The sequence below is a fragment of the Myotis brandtii genome, unplaced genomic scaffold, assembly GCF_000412655.1.
Source record: "Myotis brandtii unplaced genomic scaffold, ASM41265v1 scaffold15, whole genome shotgun sequence".
Lineage (NCBI taxonomy): Eukaryota > Metazoa > Chordata > Mammalia > Chiroptera > Vespertilionidae > Myotis > Myotis brandtii.
The window spans coordinates 97,996-103,880 of NW_005355410.1; the positions used below are offsets into that span (position 1 = coordinate 97,996).

General features: G+C 43.7%; 1 pseudogene; it reads right to left on the minus strand.

Moving 5' to 3' along the window:
* Positions 1 to 391: 391 nt before the first annotated feature.
* LOC102254843 lies at positions 392 to 2,131 on the minus strand (annotated as a pseudogene).
* Positions 2,132 to 5,885: the final 3,754 nt, after the last annotated feature.

Consider the following 5,885-nt stretch of genomic DNA (forward strand, 5'->3'; position numbering starts at 1 on the left):
GCCTTCTATAGTGTGAACAGAAAGCCTGCAGAAAAGGGAAGGTTTGTTATAAAATCACTTTAATTCAGTTTTCTCAACATTACAAGCCATAAGGCAGGCAGTGAAATGTGCAATGCTCCACATTACAATACTGAGCCTATAATTGCTGACATCAAAATATACATGTGACACCATAAAAAACAGTGCTTGCTGCCCCTCATGTCTTACAACAGGTACAAAAATTATATTTAAACCCTTGTCCCCATGCAAACACGAACACTCAGGAGTCCAGGCCCCAGGAAGAGGGGTCGACCAGCACAAGGTCTGTGCACAGGGAAGCCCCTGGGACCCCTGAGTGCAGGACTACACAAGGTAAAGAAGACAGTTAAGACTCAAGAGCTGTTGTGCCACCTTAATGTGTGCCAGCCTTAGAGGCAGACAAAAACAAAAAAACAAACAAACTCTGGTCTATAATTTGCAGGGGAAAAAAACCTTGAAAGTTTAAGAGCCCTTGTCCTCCCAGGTGGCTGTTCTCTCACAGGTCGTGGTTGTGCGGGTGGATGAGTGCCTGGATGGCCTCCTGCACTGAACCCATCTAGATCAGCGCCATTTTGTAATCCTTCTGGAAGAACGTGAACCTTTTGACAATTCTGCTGTTGCTGGAGAAGAGGATCTTGAGGTTGTCCTCGGATATGGAAGGTGAGATCTTGGAAAGGTGCAGGTTGGTTGAGGGCGGGAAGAAATACTATACGTTTTTGGAGCCTGGCTTCTTGAAGCCGCGCAGAAGTGAGTTCCCATAGTTCTTGGTGAGCTCCTGGTCCCTCTGGCCCTCACGGGGCAGCTGCATGTTCTCATGGTTGGAGAGCATGATGTGCACAGGGTTTCCCTGCAGCTTGTGCTCTTTGAGGGGTTCATTGCCAGCTAGGCCTGGCTTCCCTCCAGCGTCTGCACCAGAGCATTCTCCATCTTATTGAACAAAGTCTTCACCCACTGCACATAGCCATACACATGGAAAAGAATAAAGAGGCTTTGGGGTGTGACTTCTGGGGGATAAGGTTGCTGACCAGCATAACAGAATTTCCAGCCCCTGACAGTCCTGGGATGGCGATCCGGCCAGTCGCTGCCACTGAAGGGGTGGCCAGAGGGACCAGGGCCCCGTGCACATTGGGAAAAGAAAGGCCTGCAGCTTGAGGAATTGCAAAGGTGAGAGGGGAACCAGCTCCTGCCAATGGAGAAACTGACATAATAGCAGGTGCACCCAAGGCCCATGGCTGGGGCCATGGTCTGATCCAGTGAGGCATGGCTGTCACTAGAGGGCAGGGTAGAAGTGGTGTAGACTCGGCTCTTGTCATTGTTGTACTTGACATTGAGGCTGGTGAGCGGAGAAAAGTATATATGGAGTGTGTGCAAGCATTGTAAATGTTCTGCCTGTCCTGTGACAGCTTAGCCTTCTGGGCACTCATGGTTTGGCATACTGCAGCAGTGCCTGGAACTGGTTGTGCTTGGTGAGAGTGATGATTTTCAGAACTATGCCAAACTTGGAGAAGATCTGGTGAAGCACGTCCAGGGTTATTGAGTAGAAGAAGGGCTCCACAATGATCATGAGCACCATTCTCTGGCCAGCCATCACCATCCCAGCATCCATAGCCAGGACCGAGGCAGCAAGTGCCAGGTTCCAGACTGATCACAGTTCACCGCCTGCAAGGCTGCCTGGGCCCATACCTGGTTGGGTGAGCTGTGCGTCTTCAGCTCCTTGTTGTTGGAGAACTGGATATAGATTGGCTGGCCAAGATGCTTGGGTGTCACCAAGGTGTAGTTCACCATGGTGTTGGCTGCCTCCTCCATGTTTTTCGTAATGAAGACCTGTTTTTTCCTTTTCAGCATCAGGAAATGGTGACCTTCCCAAAGGGCAGTCCCAGGGAAATGACCTCGCCCTCGGTGACATCACTGGGAAGCTTCCAGATGTGAATCACTCTGGAAGACAAGCTTGCACTTCTGTTGTCACCTTTGAACTTCTTGTTGTCATTTCCATTTGCTGCAGAGACTGAGTTGCTACTGCTCAGATAAAGGGTCTGTCAGTGATGCAGCCAGAGAAGAGCTTATCCAATTTCTGCTTTGTACCAATTGCTTTGTCTGGGACAACGCCATCCATTGCACAAAGAAGAGACTGCAGGGGAGGAAGTGGAGGCCTGTAATAGCCTCTCACTTCTTATACTTCCCACTTTAAATGCAACGGGTTACATGTACTTTCTTTGTGATCTTAAAAACAACTTTACATATTATAATTACTGTACTTACACATTAATTACTAATTATTTGAAGGGTTGTTTTTTCCATTCTTTGGTACAGAAACTGTGTCAATTTTTGGTTTTAAAATTAATTTTGATTTATTTAAATTACATTACCAGAAACCTAGTTCTTTTATTCTTTATTTTTTAAATTTTATTTTTAATTATAGTTGACATACAATATCATATTAGTTTCAGGTATACAACATAGTTATTAAACATTTATGTAACTTAAAGAATGTTCACCAGAATAAATCTAATAACCATCTGTCAAGGTACATAGTTATTACAGTACTAGAGGCCTGGTGCATGCACCAGTGGGGTCCCTTGGCCTGGCCTGCAGGATCAGGCTGAAACCGGCTCTCTGATAGCCCCTGAGGGGTCCCAGATTGAGAGAGGGCACAGGCCAGGCTGAGGGACACCACAGGTGAACGATTAGGGCTGGGGAGGGATATGGGAAGTTGGCCAGCCAGGGAGGGACCGTGGGAGGTTCCAGGGCATGTCTGGCCCGTCTCATTCAGTCCCAATTGGGCAGGCCCCAGCAGCAAGCTAACCTACTGGGGAGCGTTTGCTCCCTGGTGGTCAGTGCATGTCATAGCGAGCGGTTGAGCAGCCTTAGCATATCATTAGCATATTGCGCTTTGATTGGTTGAACGGACTACTGGACAACCAGACTCTTAGCATATTAGGCTTTTATTATATAGAATTATTGACTCTGTTCCCTACGTTGTATATTATATCCCCACTAGAGGCCTGGTGCATGAATTCATGCATGAGTGGGGTCCCTCAAAGTGGCCTGTGGGAATCAGGCCCCAGCTCGTGCCTCCAAGCTCTCAGCCCCAACTCGCACCCCCAGCCTCGCAGCCCCACAGCCCTGCCTGGCACCTCGCCATGGTCTGGCGCTGCCCCCTCACCTGCTCCACCATCCCGCCTGCAGAGTGATTGATTGGGGCCAGGCCCCCTGCCTGGCTCCCTCAGCATCTTGGAGCTGGGCGGCGGCCCCGCCCCCTTTTGCCACTGCTGATTGCTGTCTGTGGGGCAATCAGCCCCCGGTTGCACCTACCTTGGCCTGGTGCCACCTGCTCACTTGCTCCACCATCCCACCATGGTCTCGCTCTTGTTGGGGCCTATCAGGGCTGACAGCACCTCTACTGCTGCCCACTGCCAGCGCTGTGTCACCAACACCTCCGTGTTCCGCTCTGCCCCCTGGTGGTCAGTGCACATCATAGCAAGCGGTCAAACTCCTGGTGGAACGACTGCCCACGGGGACAATTTGTAAATTAGGCTTTTATTATATAGGAGGATGGCATTTTATAACTGAATGTTTGTACAGGAATTGTGTCTCACTCATTTTTAGAGTGCAGACACTTAATACAATACCTGGCATACAATAGTTGCTCAATGAATGCTTGTTGGATAACTACTGTTAACTACTTTTTAAATAAACTATGACAAAGCTAAATTAATTTAGAATTCAATATGACAGATTTTAATATTCAAATTAAGCAATAACTTGGGTTGGATTATGGAAATACCTGGAAGTAGCTTTGGGAAGGAAGATTTGAATTGAAAGGCTTGGCTGATAATAGTAGTAAAGTTTCTCAGCACTCTGCCCATAAGGCTCCTCCTCTAGGTAGCTTGCTTTGACCATTCCATAAATGCTAAGTACCCTCCTTTGGCTTCCTTAGAATTCTGTGAGTATCTAATTATGGTAGTCACCATACCTTCTCTTGTAATTTCAGTTTGCTTGCTGCTTTCCCCACTACACTATAAATGCAGTGAGGAAATGACTCATGACTTTAATATTTTTCTTATGTATAATAGGTGTTCTAGCAATACTTGGTGTTGAATAAGTGGGATTAGGTTGGCAGGAATGAGGTGAAGACCCTAAAAAAAAAAACTTGGGGATGTCTTGACATTTCCTGGCATTACAATCCCAAATAGAGAAACATATATCCAAATGTTGAATGTCCATTAATTCAAACATTCATGCAACACTTGTTTATGAATTGTGTCTTTTTTTTAAGAAGATGCGTATACCTAGTAATTTAAAATAACTTTTCTTAAAATAAACATTTCACTACAAGGTAAGTGGAATGACTGTTTACTGAGTGAAGATGACAGGAAACAGTGAATGAAGGTAGAGAGGACTTTGGGCAGAAGGACACTAATTCTGTTTGTACAGGCACTTCTACTAAAAATATACATGTAGAAAATGCAGCTGTTTGAAGGGAGATCACAATAATTGCAGAACTCCACATTAAAAGTTCTCATTGCTTAATAACCAATTCCTTTTAAAACCAAAGAAGTAGCTCTTAGATCACAGTCCATGAAATTCAATCAGTGTTTGTCATCGCCCTGCACAAAAGCCTTCAACCCCTTTGTTGCTCACAGGTCATTACACATGTGCACATGCACACCACAAACTTACACACACACACACACACACGCACGCACCATTTCATTTTTGATGTGTAACCTACTATATAACTCTTTTGATTATTTTTTCTGTTGACATTCAATATTATTTTTATTAGTTTCAGGTGTTCAGCATAGTAGTTAGACAACTACATATAATTTACAAAGTGATCACTCTAATAATTCAAGCACCCACCTGGCACCATATGTAGCTATTGCATTATTCACTATACATTCCCTTGACTATTTTGTAACTACCAGTTTGTACTTCTTAATCCCTTCACCCTTTTCACCCAGCCCCCATCTGGCAACCATCAGTGTGTTCTCTGTATCTATGAGTCTGTTTCTATTTTGTATTTAAAGGTTCCATGTATAAGTGAAATCATATGGTATTTGCCTTTCTCTGACTGACTTATTTCACTTAGCATAATACCTTCTAGGTATATCCATGATATCAAAAATATTGAAAAAAATCTTGAAATTTCATTATTTTTTATGGCTGAGTAATATTTCATTGTATATATGTACCATAGCTTTTTTATCATTTATCAATGGACACTTGGGTGCTCCATATCTTGGTTATTGTAAATAACACTGCCATGAACACAGTTGTGTATATATCTTTTCGAATTAGTGTTTTGGATTTTTTCAAATATATACCAAGTAGTGGTATTGCTGGGTCATAAGGTAGGTGAATTTTTAATTTTTTTCAGGAACCTCCCCACTGTTTTCTATAGTGGCTGCATCAATGTGTAGTCCCACCAACAGTGCCCCAGGATTCCTTTTTCTCCAAATTCTTGCAAACACTCATTGTTTGTTGATTTATTGATGATAGCCATTCCCAACAGTGTGAGGAGACACCTTATTGTGGTTTTCATTTACATTTATCTGATGATTAGTGATGTTGAGCAATTTTTTCATTTCTATTAGCCATCTGTATGTCCTCTTTGTAGTAGTGTCTATTCAGGTCCTCTGCCAACTTTTTAATTAGATTGTTTGGAGGGAGGTTGGTGCTGAGTTGTAAGAGTTCTTTATAAATTTTGGACATTATCCTCTTATTGGATACATCATTAGTGAATATCTTCCCCCATTCAGTAGGTTGTCTTTTTGTTTTGTTGATTTCCTTGCTATTCAAAATCTTTTTAGTTTGATGTAGTCCCATTTGTTTATTTTTATTCTGTTTTCCTTCCTGATGATATA